This window comes from Mytilus trossulus, chromosome 4, assembly GCF_036588685.1.
Source record: "Mytilus trossulus isolate FHL-02 chromosome 4, PNRI_Mtr1.1.1.hap1, whole genome shotgun sequence".
Lineage (NCBI taxonomy): Eukaryota > Metazoa > Mollusca > Bivalvia > Mytilida > Mytilidae > Mytilus > Mytilus trossulus.
This window is the reverse complement of record NC_086376.1, coordinates 12,656,158-12,677,870: the sequence shown is the minus strand read 5'-3', so window position 1 is coordinate 12,677,870 and position 21,713 is coordinate 12,656,158. Positions and strand designations below refer to the sequence as shown.

The window sequence follows — 21,713 nt, the reverse complement described above, 5'->3', positions numbered from 1 at the left end:
TGCTGCTTGGCCTCTTCTAAAACTAATACCCTCTAATCCAAAAAATATTTTGAAAAAGTAAACGGTTTATTAAAAACAACTTCAAAACAGATAGCTTCTATCAATTCAGGCACCATTAGTAGTAAGTATCAAACACGCAATTGTTTAGGTGTTATGTAATAGCAAATACAATTTGCACCTCAGACATGCTTGACCATGTTTGAAGAGGTGAGTGGTTAGGGACTTTTGTTGTAGCAGTTTAGATTCGAAACTACAAAAACTAATACAAGACAGAAAACAACAGGTGTATGCTTCTAACACGCAAATGTATTGTTTTTGTTACACATTGTTATTGCATAATTGCTTTCTCATACAAACAGAATTCCCTTTGTCAGTTTTTTTTCAAAACTGTTTGTTTTCATTCTGAAGCCGTGTTAAGTATTCGAGAACTTGTCGCATAAATCCAAACAATGATCCAGCTTACGGTACACTCGTTTAATAGTTACATTCTGTAATGGTATTAAAACTACATTTTTTCTTTAAATGTCCTCTACCAAGTCAGGACAATTGGAGTTCTTATCTTTAAGTTCGTTTGTGTGTGTGTGTGTGTTGCATTGTTTGTGTTTTGTTCACATAGTTATCAAAGGTACCAGGATTATAATTTAGTACGCCAGACACGCGTTTCGTCTACATAAGACTCATCAGTGACGTTCATTTCAAAATAGTATAAAGCCAAACAAGTACAAAGTTGAAGAGCATTGCGGATTCAAAATTCCAAAAAATTGTGTCAAGTAAGGCCACCAGCAGTGGCATCGACCCAGTGGTGTAAATAGTTATCAAAGGTACCAGGATTATGATTTAGTACGCCAGACGTTCTAAGTTTCATAATATTCAGGTTTGGTATATTATGATTAAGTTTGACCAATCAAATGGGATGCATTGAAACAAATCGAACACCATGCGACTAATTGCATACATATTATAATCCAATTAATTCAATAAAAAACATTCTATTATTCAAATGTATTGCACTAACTGATGAATCTATTTCGTCAGAAAAAACACAAATAAGTAGAAAATCATTTTAAATATTGTAATTAGTTATCAAATTGCTATAATACAATGAAAACACTCTTCAAACAGTAAACATAATATAGATATTTACCGCAGTAATGGACTTAGACATATAACTCCAAGTTAATAACATCATAAAGTCGTAAAAACATTGTCAAGAAAAGAAATTGAAAATGACCATACTTTTGACAATGGAATCCAACATGTATGATTTTATTTGTTAGACACACTCGAGCATGAACAAAATATAAATGAAAAGTTCGTAAAAGAATGTGAAAAATATAAACAACAAACAAAGAAAAAAAGAATAAAAAGACTACACTTCCTTTCATTCTGAAGTAAACATAGTGCAAGTCATAAGTTTCTGTTGCAAACAAAAAATAAAATTCACAATAATGAATAATTATGCTTGATTGCTGTTGCTGCTTTGACTATGCCATTAAAAAACTTCATGTGATAATTTCTGATAAATGTAGATTTTTTGGGATTATTTTACTGAATACTTATACAGAGGTAACAAACCATCCCCATTCCCTTGTTTATGTACATATTTAATTAATTACAAAAAAATCTAAATCATAAAGAATGACAAGGCTAAGAGAGTGAAAAAAATGAAGACCAAAAGCAGTTAACAAAAACGTTTGAAAAGGAAAACGAAATCTTTAAATTTATCTCACATAACTAAACAACATATCACAAAACTCTACAATGAAACAAAATCTCTTAAAACATATTCCCCGTGTGTGTTGGCATCATTTTTTTTTTTCGAAAATAACAACACAGTATCTTTCTCATATCTTTATTACAATTGATTACTTGTTGCTCAAATTATAATTGCTATAATAAGAGTTTATATTAATGTAGGGTTGTTTATCAAATCTAATAAATTTAAACCCCCATCATACAATAATGTTAATAATGATTCATTTCAATAGACAATAATACTAATACAACATTTAGATACATGTATTTCAGAATAAACTATAGAAATGATTTGAAATCATTTAGTTTAAACTATGTACAGGGAAATACTAAAAAGGAATTAAAACACTAACAACTTTCTGTTCCAATATCACAAAATATATTAATATTCCAAAAAACTAACAAAATCAAAACAAGTGTTTGAAATTTATAGTATCCATTTTTTATTCTTGTGCGTTTTTTTTGTTGTTGAGACTGCTTATATCTCAAATTGACACTAAAATGTTGATTTGAGCATTTGCATGTATTAGAGTGTGAAATTGATACATTTTCGTGCAGTATAGAAAGATGCAGAAGTCTAGCTTCCTTGATATAAATAGTTATCATGATTGGTAATTTTTTTAGAAATTTTCGATGACGCTTCTTAAAAATTATTTTTCATATCTAAAATATATTTCAATATAATAATAAATTTTTATACATAATACATAGATATTTTTTCATATCATATATGCACTTCTATTATATTAAATTTAATACGATTAAACTTAAACGAGAGAATTGACTAAGTAAGAAAGTTAATAATTTATTGACATAGACCAAACAAGGAACAAAAATTGTAAAACAAAAACCAGCAGTATAGTAGAAACAATATAACGAATCTTTAAACATTCAATATTTATAATGGTTTGCTTTCAAAATCATAGGCCTTCAAGTTAAGCGGGAAAACATGTGTTATGCTTGTCGTTTGTTTTCTCTTATATTTGAGTGTAAATCACATTACTATTAGACGTGTCACGGTACTTTTCTATCCCAAATTCATGTTTTTGGTTTCGATGTTATATTTGTTATTCTCATCGGATTTTGTCTATGCTTAGTCCGTTTCTGTGTGTGTTACATTTTAATGTTGTGTCGTTATTCTCCTCTTATATTCGATGCGTTTCCCTCAGTTTTAGTTTGTTACCCCAATTTTGATTTGTGTCCACAGATTTACGAGTTTTGAACAGCGGTATACTACTGTTGCCTTTATTTACAATTGAATATATGTAAAAGTATTATATACACGGCCGACACTCGGCTAACCGAGAGATGTGTCGGTTAATCTATATTGAGTATGCGGCTATATCGGCGGTTGGTCTGTTAATCGGATTGGATAAAGTCTGTTAATTAGGTGTTATCGAGAAAATCATTGACAGTCCAGCATGTTTTATTGTATTACTTTTTAAATATATTGTTATCCTAAAAATTATTTATGTCTAACAAAACAATTCAATGTACTGAATGCAGCGGTGTAATTATTATTTTTCCAGCTTCAATGTACGATCTATAAAATGAAAAGGCGGGTTACTCATCAATAAATGTATACACATTTTACACACACATAAGTACACAAAATGACACGTTGGTTGAATGTACTTGAATGCAATCATTTGAACATCGAAAAAAGACAGGCATTATGTTTGGTAACCATATTGACATCATTGTGAAAATCTTTCTTTAAAACCTGGTCTGTTAAGGGTCGGATGTATACAACCCGGTCTGTTAATTTGTCTTTTAAGAGTAATGAATGGCAATAAAGTATAATTTTATTGCTATATTGGGTGTGATCGAATCAAACGGGTAGGCTCAAGACGAGCGGCTAAAATATACGGAAACAGCACATGGGCAATGAAACATAAAATATACGGAAACAACACATGACCAATGAACAATTTAGACAATGGAAAATTAAAATTGATAAAAATGGTTTCAAAAGTGTAATATTGTAGTAATATTACTTTCATCCAAGAATGTTGGCATATACCATGTGGATTATTTGTCATGAATGCCTCCAATTTGTCATCTACTTTGGTAACCAGTTTATAAATTAGAGATAAACGTCGTAATGAAACCAAAATCAGTAAGTAAAATATAATATGATACTAAAATATAAAGAATAGAGAAAGAATGATGAGTAAGATAAATAAAATTGAAAGAAAAGTGACATAACAAATAGCACAGAAATAAACAACAACCCGATTCAGAACCTCGTGGTATACACGAGAATCTGGATGGAGACGCAGAATATAGAAAAATAGATAAGAACAGTAGAGACTGATGCATTGCTAAAAAAAAAAAAGAGAGAACAGTTTTTTTTTAAATACAGTCATGAAACCCCTGAGTGTCGAAACAGTTACAGATTGCCATGTACTCATATTGGTGACAAATGCTAGAAGTTTCCATGTGTAGTTCTCCTTTGCACTTACATAGAAAGGAACTAGAAATAGAATGAAATGACTTAAAACTTAAGATAACCTTATGTAGCTGCATTCGCTCCTTTCCATTTACTTCTTTAGAATGATTTGTAAACAACATATGATTAAGTAATTATAGAAGAAAAGAATCAATTGGATGATTCTGACGAACTAGCATTAACGTCCAGTGACAAACATTATGTACATATGAGAACGACAGCACGTTATATGTACACTGTGCTGTATTAGAAAGACACTTTTAGTCGGATTTGAGAACGTGCTATTTGAACACATCCAAAAAGGGCTGATTGAAAACATTAATAATAAATGCATGCATATTCCAGCGGCCAACCCACTGACACATCCTTCCATAAAATGCAAAGAAAGTCAAAATAAAAATGATCTTACTAGAAGGATACTGTTGCACCAAATTCAGTGTTAATTTTTTTTTATACTCAAGAACTTGGAAATATAAAGGTAGCAAAACTATTATTGTTGCTAAATTACTATTAACTGACACAATTTCGATTGTCCAACCCATTTACAGATTTTATTCCCATAATTTCACTAAACGTGGTATTGTTCACGTTATATTACAATTATGAAATATTTACTAATGTCAATTTATTTTTTAGAACTAAAGTTATATTTTGTGTCCTTTAAATGATATCTAAAATTGTTTGTTTCGCCTTTTATTTAAAAAAAAAATGCTATGCGTATAAGAATAAATAAAACATACTTGCCCGATGCCTTTTAGTTTTACTTAAAACTGTGCAGACTATAAAATGTTTTTACAGGTGGAAAATGTTCTATGATAGATATCATTTTGTCAGACACTTTTCTTTTTTTGATTTGTTTCTTATAATATGCCAAAAATCTATATATTAAATAAAGTTTAACATTAAATTGTGCGTTTTACTCTTGACGTACGTATAACCAACCCTATTAACAGACCAATCGTCCATGTAGCCACATACTCTATATAGATTAACCGACCAATCTCTCGGTTAGCCGAGTGTCGGCCGTGATACAAGTACATGTATTATATAACATAAAAGTGCTTAATCAAAGTTCATTTTAATGTTACGTTCGTATTGATAAAAAGTTATATAATTAAAAATTTGTTTACAATCTACTGTGGACGTGTATTTATAATTAACTACGTATTGAACAAAGAGTATACTATACTGTCTAGTAAGTACCTTTTTTTTAATTTCCTCACTTACTGTTTACTTTAAGAAAACAGTTTTTTTCAGGATCCAGACGACGAATTGTTCCTTTCGCTTATATTTGGATCATATTTGTTGGCGGCAATAAGTAAAGTTAGGTATTAAACTACATTCTATGAAATTAGTAATGGTAATGAAATTTATCGATGATTATTTCACGAATTCCTCTTTTCTGAATTCTAGGGGAAATTTGAGATATTTTTAATTTCTCATTTCTTCTGAATAAATTTAATTCATTGCGATTTACTACTATGTCATAATGGAGGGCATTGATTATGAGAGAAAATATTTAAGAAAAAGGAGATGTAGTGCTTATATCAAATGGACAGCCATTAACGACAAAAAAGTCAGTTTAGACCATACACACATTGCTACAGTATCATTCAGTAGTATTAGATACGCTAGGGACTGATATATATGAATTCATACTGTATTTTACCGATTGAAAACAATCTATCCTATCATTAATAATCAATTATCTTCTATATTTATCACAAATGAGATTAAATTCCAAATAACGAATCATATAGAAACTGTAACAGTTTTAATATCAGAATAGTGTTATAATATAACGTACTATACACGATTATCATAATTCGAATTTTATGACATGTATTTCTTTCAAAAAATCTGGCTTGTCATATATTGACACGAATATTAATAGGTAACTGCACTAGTACTTGTCTTTAATCTATTTAATCACATGGTCAGAGACCTGTCCTATTTTCAGCTACCAGTTCATGTTCATGGGGTTCGTGTTGTTTATTCTTTAGTTTTCTATGTTGTGTCATGTGTACTATTGTCTTTCTGTTTGTCTTTTTCATTTTTAGCCATGGCGTTGTCAGTTTGTTTTAGATTTACGAGTTTGACTGTCCCTTTGGTATCTTTCGTCCCTCTTTCCTCTTCGAATAGACCAAGTATTTGAGTATTGTACGTTTGCTTTTACATTTTTCAATGTTTTGTTTGTTGGTTTTGGTCATCATATATAAACATTATTGCAATCCTTATTGGGGTTTTCAATATGATGATTAAACTGATTATGCTGAAGAAAAATTACCTATAGCTATCGTCAGCGATTAGACTTCGCCTCAGTTGACAACATTTTCTCGTGTCAATAATCTGATATACCAACTTCTAAGCTATGATATATCTGTATGTTGTTAATGGGTCCTTTATACCAGTTTCTATTCTCTTTTCTAGTATACATTTTCTTTTTTTTTAAGTTTCGCACTTTAATTCACTGTATTTTTTTTAATTTCCATACTTCTGATATAAATATATATTTACATAAATTATACATGGCATATTTTTACAAAAAGAATGTTACATGTTATTTTGGTACATTATTCATCTCAAACAAGTAAAACTATAATACATCATAACTTGGAGTCTTTTTCCACTCATAAAAACAAATACATGAAACTAAAAAAAAAATGTTGTACTCATAAATATTCTTCTGAGATTCTGTCCTGTGTACAAATAAAAATCTTTTAGCACATTCAATATCTCAAAAGTAAATTAACCTCATAATAATGAGAGCAAGATAATAACATCAAAATGAAATTAAAATTTTTGGAGGTTTAGCTATTTTTTATCAGAAAAATAGTTTCTATATTCATAGAGGTTTCTTCTGAAGTTCAATTCTTAAATAATTTTGAGTGGTGATCTTTAAGAAATCCCTGACAACATTTTACACGTTTAGATTTTAGGATAAAATGAGGTCTGTACATCTTAACTACTTATGGAGTAGTTGCATACTTCTAAGTAGAGTATTTCTACTTAAACATTACTAAAACTGAAATGAACTTGTCACTTATGAAACAAATATTGTTTTAAAAGTCATGAATGCCCTAACAGTCAAACTGCTTTGTATTTATGAAAGATCATAACAAATGGTTAAATATGCTACTCTGTGAAAATGAAGCACTTCGTTCTAATTTTGGTTTCTTTGCAGCTGGTTGCAGGCTTGTCGAGCTCTTAACTTTGGGTTTTGCAGGTGCAGGCATTGCCTGAGAATCTTTATCAGGGGAAATAACTTGAAAGGAAATTTCCAAGAACTCCTAGCACCTGAAGGATTCACTGTTGGTTTTGCCATGTTAGCTATCTTTGCTAGAGTGTCCTTATCTCTGCATAAAAATGATCCTCTTCTTTGAGTAGATGTTAATTTTGTGACAGGTAATGCTGTTGACTGTTTCCCTGTTTTAGCAGGAACAGGTTCTGGTTTCTTTAATAAAGTAGAATCAGAATCTCTTCTCTTGAGGAATACTTTTCCTAATTTCTAGAACTGACTATCTTCAACTTCACCTTTTTCATTCTCCATCTGCTGTTCCTGAAGCCATTTTTCTTTCTCAAATCTGTCTTTCCTCCATTTGGCCTCCTCTCCTTTTTCGTCTTCTTTCTCCTCATCAGACTGGTCATAAAACATATCCTGCTGTGTGTCATCATCAATTCCGGTCCACTTAAACCTCCTGAGTCTACCAGCATCCGAGTGTTAATCTCCATCAGGGAGGTACATTTCCTGGAATCTCATTAATTCACGTTTATCATCATCTATCAAATGATGTTTCAAATGAGCTCTCCCAACTTGGTCTCTAAGTTCATCTTCTGTAGCTGTGACATCAGCATCTCCTAATTCTGCTTCCATAATATCATCTTACTCAGCTAGATCTATGTTCCCATTACTGTCATATATATAGGAAGATGTGGTGTGAGTGCCAATGAGACAACTCTCCATCCAAATAACAATTTAAAAAAGTAAATTGACAACTCTGCCTCCTCATCAACAAACTCTTTCCTGATTTTTCCTGTCTTTCCAGAAACCAATCCTTAAAATGGACGGATATTTTCTTTTTCTGAATTAACTGAATTAGTATCATTGTCTTCATTATCAGGTTCATCTTCGCTGAAGGTTTTCTTTTCTCTTTCATTAAACTCCTCCTCAGTATCACTAACCATATGTAGTGATGAACTACTGTCCTCATCAAAATCAGCTTTACGTTTGATCCTAGATCGCTTCTGTGTGGCTTGTGTATTTGAAACAAATTTCCCTGAACATAATCCCAATAGGGCATCCATGTTTCCCTGTGTGCTATCAGGGACTGCTTGTGAGTTCATTCCAAACAAATTCTTGCAGGATGGTGTCATCTCCAAATCGTCCTGAGCAAATACCCAACAATTCATCCATGTCACCAGTATCTTTGTGGCTCTGTATTCAGTTTTTAAAGTTTGGTGAATCTGATCTTGAATGCTGTGGCTTTTTGTCAGATCCAAATTTCAAAAATCCATCAGCATCTAACATTTGTTTTGATTAATATAAAACATTGGAGTAATCACAAATCTGAGACATTAAATTATTATATAGATTTCAGACGTTAGCTTAAAAATGAAATAGATGAAGTGACTCTGAAATCATCGTGCTGTTCTTTGCTACCTAAACTATATGCATCTAGCGCAATAAATTTCATATGACTTGAAACTATAAACTTAAAACAGTTTGTGTTAATCTTTTTTGCAAAGCATAAGCAATATAATTTATAAATGTTTTTATTCATTTAATAGTCGTATATTTCAAATGATTATATATAGTTTCAAGTTTGGTCATTTTAGCCTATATTTTAGTAAATACATACAGTATTCCATAAAGATCACTTTAAACCAATGTGAACGTTGAAAACGGTAAGTATAAACTGTTGGAACATATTATTTCAAATAATTACCGTTTTTCTCTAAATTTACAGCCAATTTGAAAATAACCGTTCATGTGTTTTCAATTCTGGCTGGTACGGTTGCAATTTTGAAAGAACGTTAATGCCGTACTGTTATGTTTTTATCTCCCCTAGTTATGCATCACAGTGTTGACAGCAATGATAGGGTTAATATTTATCACTCTGTCCAAAAATTTACTAAATGACCTTATGAACTCAATAATGAAATAAAAAATAAACAGGTAATACAAATTTTAACATGATTGTTTAATTACTGTTGATCTAAATAAAAATTAGTCAATAATTTCATTATTATTATTTGTCCTTATTTTCATTTCATACTGTTTTGTTTCTGTTTCTGTTTTGTGTTAATTCCATAGTTATGTCTATTATCATTAATTCTGATTATACATAACTTATAAAGATTGTTAAATATCTCGGGATATAAAAATTCTAACAATGAAAACAAACAACCTTTTCTTCAGTTATCAACACCGATTGATTATTCTAATATAATTGAAAATCTAAACTTCCGTTTCAAGACATCTAGTGTTGTCGACTTTCGTCAGGATTTATGTAAATGTTGGTAAACTATTTTTTGATTTTGAACTTATCAATGGGGATTTAGGTCGTGACTTTTCATAATTAACCAGTGAAAATCCCTGTGATATAGTGGTATGGTTGATGATAAGGTTTAAATATAATCAAAACAATCTTACCTCATGTTCACTGAAATTTTTATATATATTTGATATTCATTTCAGTCACCTTTATACCAACAGCCACTTCTGAGCCGAAAACAAAAAGTTGCTATACCTTACTCGGAAAAATCAGTTCAATCATCCACGAATGGGGTTCGTGTTGTTTATTCTTTGGTTTTCTGTTGTGCCATGTGTACTATTGTTTGTCTGTTTGTCTTTTTTCATTTTTAGACATGGCGTTGTCAGTTTGTTTTAGATTAATGAGTTTGACTGTCCCTTTAGTATATTTCGTCCCTCTTTTACTCAAATCTACCTCAATGAACATTTGAATTGTTTTCTACATGTACTTACAGGTAATACCAATCAGAAAACAGATGCAAAATGAAAAGTAATTGTAAAAAGAAGAAAAAGTTAAACATACAATAACAGTAAGATGGCATTTTCACTTGAACAATGTAGGAATGCCAGAATAATTCTGGTCTTAAGAGATGTACTATCTAAAATGCTGCACAAGTTATTGGAGAATTCAGGTGTTGGACCACGAATAGTATATGAGAAAATTGTAAAGAAAAAATTTAAGTTGAACCAAGAAGAATGGAAAATCGTGAAAACTTTGGTAGACCCGACAATTGGATTCAGACAACTTGACATATCTCTCAGTTGGAAAATTGGTAAATGCTTTGGACTATTTTTAGCACCTTCACGTGACTGGCATGCAAAACCACAGCCAACAGAAATTGCGATTGGTGATGACATTCAACGAATTAAATATGCCAGGAATAAATACATGCATGGTGTTTCAATGATATCAGAAGAAGAGATGCTCGGTTTCTTTATTGAGTTCACCGAAGTAAGTAAACGAGTGGATCAATACCTTAAAAACACAGATTTGTCACCGTCATTCCAAAAACAAATACAGGAGTATCAGACTTTGAAAATGGAAGAAAGAGCAGGTGAAATACTTGATTCAACGTCTCTTGTAGAGGATAGAAAAGGTAAACTATCAAGTAGATAAACTTTGAGATTAACATGGAAAGCCCGTTTAAACCCAAAGAAAATATATAGGTAATTGAATGTTTACATGATACAGATTGCACTTCAATCTGTGTGAAAAATATTTTACTCTAAAACATTTGTAAACGTGGATATCAAGTCTCCTAAATCATAAAATAAAAGTATTGTTGACATTATTTACACTCTAAATAACATTGAATTCATTTTTTCAAGAATTCCTAGTTTATATGAACATTTTCTGCCAAATTTAATACTAAGAATCGAATAAAACTGCATTTAATAGTTGTATTTTATAAAAAAAAAAAATGAACTTGAAGGTTTTGGATGTACCACATTCTTTCTAAAATGACAAAAAATTAACTGCATTCTCAGCAGCACCTTCAACATTTTTTTAATTTGACAATTTTTCTGATAGATATAAAAAGGTGTGTTATGAGTGCCAATGAGACAACTCTCCATCCAAGTCAAAATTTATAAATGTAAACCGTTATAGATCAAAGTACGGTCTTCAACACGGAGCCTTCAAGTTTGCTCATATTGAATAGCAAGCTATAAAGGGCCCCACAATTACTAGTATAAAACCATATTAATTCAAACGGGGAAAACAACAACTACTGAACATCGGATTCCTGACTTAGGACAGGTGCTCATACCAAACAACAAGCTATAATGGCCCCAAAAAAATACTAGAGTTAAACCATTCCAATGGGCAAAATCAACGGTATGATCTATATAAAAAAAAACAAGAAACACCTATGATCCACATTATATAACAAACGACAACCACTGAACATCATATTCCTGACTGAGGACAGGTGCTCATACCAAACAACAAGCTATAATGGGCCCCTAAAATTACTAGTGTAAAACCATTCAAACGGGCAAAACCAACGGTATAATCTATATAAAAAACGTGAAACGACAAACTATTATGAACATCAGATTTCTGACTAAGGAGAGGTGCAAACAACTGCACTGGGTTTAAACGTTTTAATGGTACCAAATCTTCCAATCTCATCTGAAACATAAGTGTACCATCCAAACATAGAAAGAAACACTATGAAATATTAATTGAAATGTCTTAACTCAATCAAAAGACATACTAACACAAGTGAACATATACTGAACGATCTATGATACAATGTAAATACAAAATGAATAAGATTATAGATGAAAACTTAAAGTAACAGTTTTATACCGCTGAGAAATGTTAAACAATTTAAGAAAAAAAACAACAGAAGCTTGCACAAATATCTGATATTTGCAATAATATTATACACAGGTAAATGAAAATAACTTTGTTGTAAGGTATACATGTACATGTCATATGTAAGAAGGACATATTTTTACAAAATAAATAATTTTGATGTTCATAGTACGAAGAAATAAAAATGTATAGTAATACCAAACACTTATCAAAGCTTGTATATAGAACAGATATAACCCTGACTAATTTAACATCAAATAAAAAAGCATTACAAATAGTACCAACAGGTCAAATAAACAAGAAAGTACGATCTGAGTGTACGCGCAGTTGCTGACAGCTTAAAAGCCCAACTAAATAATAATAAAAATTATGAATGAGAGACTAACATCTATGAAACTTTTGGTCACCGTACGGTATTCAACAATGAGCATATTAATCCCTGATGATAGTAAGTTCGTTACATAATTAATGCTGTCAAAAATAAAAAAAATCCATACCGTATAATAAGCGATAAAAGTCCCCGACATAAAAAAAAATGTGAAATAATTGAACCGGAAAAACCAACGACCTGCTTTATGACAAAATGATACAAAAAACAAATGTTACAGATAGCCATAAACTGCAAGCACTAAATTATAGCATCCTGACTTAAGACATACATACATTGGGTTAATTTAACAACTTTGTGAGCGCTCAACCATCCGCTATTCTGAAACGGTGTTGGTGTAACAGTGTTGAAATGGCTTGCCTCGTCAAATTGTCGCGAAGAGAAAATAAGATAAAAGACACAATGTATCGATCTAACAGTACTCAAGGTTACTGTGTGCTGGTTCAAAGTCAATAACAACTGATATATATGGATTGAGTTAACAAAGCTTGATGCTCCGTGAATTTAATTTTATTTATTCATTAGTTTGTACAAAGAACATTACACAAGACATGATGATATATTCCTGAAATACATTTACATGTTTGTCCGGATTTCATGGATGACATAATACTTGAGGCTAAAATCTTAACTTGAAAGTTAAAATTTATAATCTGTTCAGGCTTTATAGTATTTCCTGTTGAGGGCCATAGTAAAACAGTAAAGGTATATCGCCAAAAAGGTTTAACAGAGTACATGGAGGAAAATGCAAATGATGGTAAGTTCGTTACATATTTGATATAAGAAACGTCGATTAAATTTCAATAATTTAATTATGAACATAACGCGTCTTTTGATTGGTTAAAAGTTTTTGTCTATCACCTCATAGACATAACTTATATAAAAAAAAACATTTTTTATGATATTTCTGCATAGACAGAAAATATTATTATAGTCATCCCTTAAAAATCCAACAGTAAACATTCCACGTGTCAAAAGGTACAAGTATTCAGTACGAATAATGCCTACATAAATACCGTACTATGGCAGCCACTTAATGTTTTGGGCCTTGAACGATTATACATGTTTATGCCATACATATACATACAGAGTTGTAAACTTGGATAGAAAATAAGAAATATAAATCAAGATGTAATCCATATCTTGCAATTTATAGTACACCATTGGCTCAGTTAGTGTTGTCTAGTTGTCTAAAATAAAAACCTTCAAAACAGTAAGGGTTTCCCTCAAAACATAGATGACCTTAGCAAGATTTGGTACAGCATTTAGATTGTATTAATGTTCAATGCTCCACTACATCATATATCATTTTGCAATCTATGAATCAAAATGTATAAATTCGAGTGCCACTTTTCATTGCATGTGTTGTTCTTGGATTGTAATCTTGCGTATCCGTTCAGATTTTGGGCTTAACTAGGCTTTAAAATTAACAAAAACCATGATTTGGTTAAATTTTCAGGTTAGTTTGTCATGTTGGTCATTATTCTTGTGTCAAGTGTTGAAAGCTGAAGTCTTTTTGCTTTGGTCATGCTTTCAGTCTAGTTCTTATGTTGTAAACAGTGTTAATCAAAATGGAAAGAAGTGAGACACTGCAGCAATCATCTACACTAGACCATCATCTACTTAATGTAAAGGATAAATGTCTAGATAAAACATAATTTATATGTTTATACATGTAGAGTTCCTTTCATTTACAACAAGGCTGCGTTCATGTGACAATTTTTGATACATTTCAATCTCTATATGAGCTAGGATGTATAAAAACTAATTAATCACGCCTGTTTAGGGTTCGGATGGTGCAGGTTATTCAGTGTACAATAAAATTGAGAATCCCGCACCCGGTGCCGGACTTCTGCTAGCCCCGAAAGAAAATGTGAACGTGTTCAGTGAAAATTTTCATCACACACCTTTTGTACAGCAAAAGCAAAGATAAAGAATGTGAACAAACGGTTTCCGACAATAAAGTGTCTATGCAAAATGTAAAGTTCTACAATTTCACATGCCTAGAAAAATTGATTAAATCTAACACAAACTTTAGTTTTAAGTTCTGTCAGCTATGTTTACTTTAAAAATATTTTATCCCAAAAATCATGTACGTGACATGTGAACATATAAATACTGTTACACATGTACATTAATAACAAGAGATAAGGAAGCAAGTTTTTCCTTATATCAATTCGTCTCCCTGTCAAAAAAGAAATACGGGAATAACTGCAAAAAAAAGTAGATTTTTTTTCTTCATCGGATCTTTCTTTGCTATATACACGTACCGGCGGCGGTGTGTGTTACCAAGACTTTGCCAAGACTGTCTCACCCAAATTGCGATCCTAACCAGGAAAGACACTATATGCCAAATCGCTTTGAATATGTTAAAAAGTGTCGAGCTTGTTTAAACACGAGTAGATTTTCCTCTTGACGTATAATAATGCTGCCAAACAGGCAAACAGGAGTGTTTTATATTGTATTGGAATGGAATTATTTCTATCGTAATAAGCTGTATATTTTTTGCTTTTCACATACGGATATTAAAGGATTGTTCTTAGTAATTTGAAATTAACATTTAAAAAACAAAAAAACCTTTTAAATAAACCAGCAATTACGCATTTTTGAGTATGTGTACTTTTGCCCCCCCCCCCCCACAAAAAAACCCAGAAAAAAAACCAATATATTATATGGTGCTTAAATAAATAATCTGGCGTCCATTTAAAATTAGACTTTTTTATGTATTTCTTACAGCAACAGAAACTATACCATTACTCTGTATATTCCCTGAAATTAGCGACAATGATGCAAAACAGAAAGCAGAACTTTTAAATTCTTTCAAGGAAGAAATAAACAAAGGACAGTTAAAATTTGAATTTATAAAGGCGTCAGAAGGGAGTCTTATCCTTTTTGTGAATGTGACAAAGTCGTCATTAGAAGACCAGTCAAAATTTGGGGACGAGATACGGCGATTCATCGAAAGGATATTCAAACTATGTGAATTCAAAAGATTGGAAACCATGTGTATGATAATAACAAGTCCAGAGGGTTTGTACTTTGAAGGTAGTTCCTTTCTTTGCTCATATAAAAATATGAATAAAATGTCAAGTTTAAAATAAATGTCTAATTGCAATATTTACTCATTAAATAACTGACCATTCTGCTAGAAATTCCCGACACAAAACACAGGCATTAAAACGAGTATCGAAGTGCAGATCTAAAAAAAGAAATATAAACATATTTTATATTCTTTAATTTACATCATTCATCTTTATCATCTTTAATTTGTTACACATATTTTTTTTTACGATACAGAATAACATATTTTGCCCAATAAACACCATTTTTCTTTCCATAAAAGACTTCAATAGCTCATAAAAGGTAATATTTAAGTAGATTCTTGATTTCTTTTCTTTTGATTTTAGAACAAAATAATATCAATGCAAATATAAGGTAAAAGTCCGGGTAGCCTTTTCCGCCGTTTGAAAAAATACAAATCACTCAAAAATTAGCTCCACACCTATCAATATTTTCAGCTTATTTTGTTATTGATCTGACTAAGTATCAAAATTAAGTACATCCTAATGCGGATATTATTTTTTTGTTTTAAAATTTGCGAATTTTTACAACTCGTATGCCCTTTATACAACTTTTTTTTTTATCTGTCACATTATACTATAGTAATTGCAGGGATGCAAGATCAGAGTTGCAAATGTCATAATTTAATTATAAAGCTGAATTGTTACAAATAAAGAATAACACATTTTTTATTTCGTAATAAAGGGAGAAACATACTATCAATTTAAAAAAGTCATGTTATTTGGAACCCTTTTACTCTCCATGGTTAGAAAAGCTTCATTTGCGATAAGAAAAAACAGATATGTCCCCAATTATCTTTCAAGTTTTGAATGGTGACTTTTTCATAAACCATTTTTAAAAATAAAAAATTAAGAGTAAGTACGATTTTATTGTAAAGATATAGGTGAAATATGTGCTGACGAAAGTGTTTGGGTAACTGAGGATGACGAAGATTGTTTGGAGGAGACAGAATCAGATGCAGGGTCATTAGTCTTGAATGTCAACATGAGGAGCGATGCATTAGATACAGACGAACATTTTCAAGAAAACATACAGCAGTTCATTAATACTATTGTGAAGACTTCAAATGGAAAACATCTAACTCCAAATAATGAAGTTACTGCCATCATAGCACCAGGTTATATATTAAATTAAATAAATACTAGAACACACCCGCGAAATCGCGTGCATTTCGAGCTTTGTTGAAAGTATGTAATCTCAGTAGGCAAGTGACGACGTTGTGGGACTATTGTTACGTCAAAATGGCGGTGAAAAGTTAGGCAAATAAAAGAGTATAAAATACTGAACTGAAACTATAACTAATTCACAACAAGCATAGATATGTATAGGATTAAATTTGAATTATTTTAACAAAATGACTGTTAACATATTAAAACAAAACGTTGTTGAGATACACCATGGTAATAACTCATTAATAAAACCCCTAACTGACGTATAAGGGTTATTTTAAGTACAAAACATATGAAAATAAATGAATAAAAGATACTACAGACGAACCAGATATGTCTAAGATTGCCAGAAAACATAATGGATTTAGGTACAAAACGAAAAAATACACAATTGTCAGCTACAAATCACAACCACTTAACTTTGCCGAGAAATGAAATGAAGACGTACTCATAAATAGGCATAATGACCTATAGCGTATTGACAAAAAAGCTCACGGTTACTGAAAACAAACTTAACATTTTTGTCTTTCTATGTTGTAATGTAACATTCAGGTTAGGGTTAATGTTTGTTTCTGTTAAAACGTGTAATCCCGCTGCATTTGTTTGCAACTGTCAGGAGCTTGATGTTTAGTTGATTTCGTTTGTTGCTGTGGTTCATTGATCTCTTGGTTTTTTTTTCATATAGATTAGACATTTGTGTTCCTGTTTGCATGGTTTTGCACTTTCCATATTTGGGTACCCTTATAGCTTGCTGTTTGGTATTACAAATGTAACAAAAACTCATTGAATGTTGATGGCCGTACTTTTACCTATAATGGTTTACTTTTGACAAATGGTGACTTGGATGGATAGTTGTCTCATTGGCACTCATACCACATCTTTTCATATCTATTTATGGAATAAGTCTGTATTTAAAATCTATATAAAATTTATAGTAACTTATCCGTAGATACCTTCCATGGCAAACACTTGATCATGAGGTTGAATATTGCACTTAGCCTTACATTTTATTTTCATACCAGGTACATCTAAACCAATCGACCAGTATTCGTGTTCAGCATGGGAAAAAAGTTTACTTACACATCAGCAAATAGAAAACAAAGGACTAGATGAACTGTGTGGAAATACACAACAGCTAATAGAAAACAAAGGATTTGACGAACTTTGTGGAAATACACATCAGCTAACAGAAAACAAAGGACTAGATGAACTTTGTGGAAATACACAACAGCCAACAGAAAACAAAGGACTAGTTGGACTTTGTGGAAATACACAACAGTCAATAGAAAACAAAGGACTAGATGGACTTTGTGGAAATACACAACAGTCAATAGAAAATAAAGGACTAGATGGACTTTGTGGAAATACACAACAGTCAATAGAAAACAAAGGTTTAGGTAAACTTTGCGAAAATACACAACATCCAACAGAAAACAAAGGACTAGATGATTTTTGTGGAAATACACAACATCCAAAAGAAAACAAAGGACTAGATGGACTTTGTGGAAATACACAACAGCAAATAGAAAACAAAGGACTAGATGAACTTTGTGGAAATACACAACATCCAACAGAAAACAAAGGACTAGATGAACTTTGTGGAAGAACAAAGCAGTCAATAGAAAACGAAGAACTAGATGAACTTTATGGTGGTAACGATTATCTGCAACTAGTAAGTTGTTAAGTTCAGTTTTGTGTCTGAATCCATGCAGGCGATATATGCAAACTGTTATTTTCTTCGTCTCTTCGCTGCTACCATGCTCGCTTCGATTTCGGGAAGTCTTTGTTCGACCCCTGGCCTTTTCATAAACATGCCATAGAATAATAAGACAGTTTTTAAAAAAAATGATCCATTCCCTATGAAAACAATTTTGTCGCAATGAACAGAAAATATTTGTAAGACTACCAAAGAAAACCAGACATGTTCATTTTGACCTATGATTGAGTTCACGTGGAACTATACTGCTTTTATATCACTCCTCAATTGATGCAGAAATTTGGAGTTTGGTATTCGATAAACTTCAGAATTTAATGCTGTGTTGTTTACGCAGTCGCAATAGCATGTTCTACTCGTTAAAATCGTTAGTAGATTACATAGATAACATATTTAATTGCAAACATCACGGGTAATATACGGAATTTTTCACTTGGAACAACCGCGGAACTTTGGAAACCCCGAGTGAAGATTGTAGGAATAATAGTTATTATATGCAACACTATATTGGTTAGGTAACATGGTTGGCTATTGGTTTTTAACTACCTGTCATTAGCCTATCAAAATCCAAGAAATATAATAAGCAGGTTATAAATGTCTACATTTTAAACATTTTAACAATAAATTCTACAAAATAAAAAATTATGTTCTGTGTAACATGTTGCAGCTCAATGCTTTTGATACGATTTCCTGTTTAATTTCACACATCACCACAGGTTTCTATAAATTAAATTTCTATTGTCAAAACAATTTTCATGGGGATATGGTGTGCAGTTTTTTTTTCTGGCGATTTATGAATTTTGAACAGCGGTATACTACTGTTGACTCTATTCGATAATGTCAAGGACGATAACTTATGATTTATTTTTATTGGTATTTTTAAATCTAAAGCATAGTTATAACTCATATTGATATTTGCTTATAAGTAGCAACCTTTGTCTATGTTCGTGTCTCATTCATATTTACACGACAATGGATCAAAATTATCACATTTGAAACAACGACGAAAATGAGAACCAAAGTCTAAAATCAAAATAAACAAGGAAATTTATATATATATGTTTTGATATTTGTATTACTCCTCGGGGCACTTTAATAATCACGTATTGTGTAAATGAATATTTATTTTTAATGTAAGATGTAAATAGTGATGTATTGAAGATATACATTTTACTGTTTATCTATATTTGATATGAATATGAATTTGATTGACAGCATATAACATTAAGGAACGACGTCATAAATGCAAAATGTATTCTTAATGAATGGAAACAACAACACGAGAAAGTTATAGAGTATAGAGCACAGGAAAGTGGTCCGGATCATGAAAAGTGGTGAGTAACATTTGTATATGACGATTCATATTCATTGTTATGATTTAATTCCCCAATATTTCAAAATACTCAATAAATATTGAAGTTTTCTTTAATTTAAATTAATTTCTTCTTCGTCATACCTTCTTCAAAATCATTGCTACCATTACAAAGGCGGATCCAGGGGGTCGGGGGTTATTTAAGACAATCAATGCATTTAAATAGGGACATATTATTGGACTCCCCTTTTTTTGTTCCTGGTTTGGAACACCCTTTTTAAGATTGTCTTGATCCGCCCCTGCAGTTAGGCTGTATCGTTTCCTTTTCTTTCTTCAGTATGATTTTCTAAATAATTGTGACTTCAATCATACCGGATCTAATTTTCAGTTTCAGGGTAAATGTATATGTTGATGGTGCACTGTGTGGAACTGGTATTGGGTCCAGAAAGAAGGAAGCACAACAGCGTGCAGCTATTTCTGCTGTTCAACAACTCGGGATTAATACAGATTTTATTACTTTTACCAGAAACGGAGTAATTATTTAAAACTATGTTTCATTAAATTATATCTAGTTATTTTTTAATTACAAATGTTTTTAGGTATAATTTTTAGTTTGTTTATGAGACAAATTTTTCAATATGCGTAAATCTTTTTAGTCTCTTTAAAACATAACAATTACATATAATTGTATTTAGAGTAAAAGTGATCATACACGAATGTCAACGAAATGGAATTTGATTGTCAAATGTCCTCATTTGAACTAGAGTACATAAATCATATTCATAATATCATATTCATAATGTTTGCCAGAATGTAGATATGTATGCTTCATTATATCCTTTTCTTTTACATATAATATTTATTTAAAGAAAGATTAAGAATTCGAAAACATAAGTAGCTGCTTGTATCACTCTAAGTCTTAAAAGTTAGGACATCCACGATGCATACACTTGTTTAAAATAAAAATAAATAAAACCTCTGTCGACCCATCCGTCCATCTCCTGGTTTGTTTCGAAAAAATCTTGTCATCTTAAATCTTAAAACACTTGATATTCATTCATCACTTGTTGATTTAGATTGAAGCTGATCCGAAATCACTGCTAAATGAGAAATTACAGAAGCGCCATATCCGGAATATCAAATACACAGAAATATCAAGGACAGGTTCTGCTCACGAGCTAACGTTAGTATAATTGCAAATATTATATCGCTTTTTTCATTTGAATCCGAGTGTTCTATATTTTACATTAAATGTGATACTTTATTATCTTATCGTACCATTTACCTTCTAGATTTCAAAATTACAAATACACCTTGGGCATAATTATCTAAGTGATCATATTATCCACAGCTTGTTTATAATATAATAGGTGTGATGTTCAAACTGTTATACAACAGCTTGGTTGATGATAATTTAAGTCAGTTTGCTTGTTTGGTTCTGCTTCAACGATATTTTTTTGGTTTATAATAGCTTTTGTCGCTTTTTGCTATTGAAATTAATTCAAACTTCTTTCTATATATTGCCCTTCAGATTCACAGTACAGCTCTTCATAAACGATACACCGTGCGCAATAGGAACGGGCAATAGCATACAGAATTCAGAACGATCCGCAGCACGTAAAATATTGAAACAATTTAATGAAGGAAACCTTACTTTTTCTGATATATCTGATCAGGTTTGTTATATATACAATTAAATTATTAGCTTATAACCAGATACATATAATAATCACACTACCAAGTGTATTATTTAACATTTAAAATGGTTGCTTATATAGGAATTCACTGAAGCGTGAAAGGAGCGGGTCCCCTCTTAGGCAGTTAGTGGGCCCCCACTTATGAAAATTCCTGGATCCGCCAGTTGTCCCTGACTAATTTATTCATAACGTGTTTAGAGAAATTTATTTATTGTTTAGAGATATATTAATCGTTTGATATCAACAACTGTGTGTTGACCCTTGCGTCTTTTGTAATGTTTTTTATGTT

At 31.3% G+C, this 21,713-nt stretch overlaps 1 long non-coding RNA gene across 1 annotated transcript; it reads left to right on the top strand.

Moving 5' to 3' along the window:
- Positions 1-18,195: 18,195 nt before the first annotated feature.
- LOC134714711 (uncharacterized) lies at positions 18,196-20,906 on the top strand. Its single transcript, XR_010106564.1, has 4 exons — positions 18,196-18,373; positions 19,631-19,749; positions 20,116-20,260; positions 20,804-20,906. It is a non-coding gene; the product is annotated as an uncharacterized LOC134714711 (long non-coding RNA).
- The last annotated feature ends 807 nt before the right edge of the window (positions 20,907-21,713 follow it).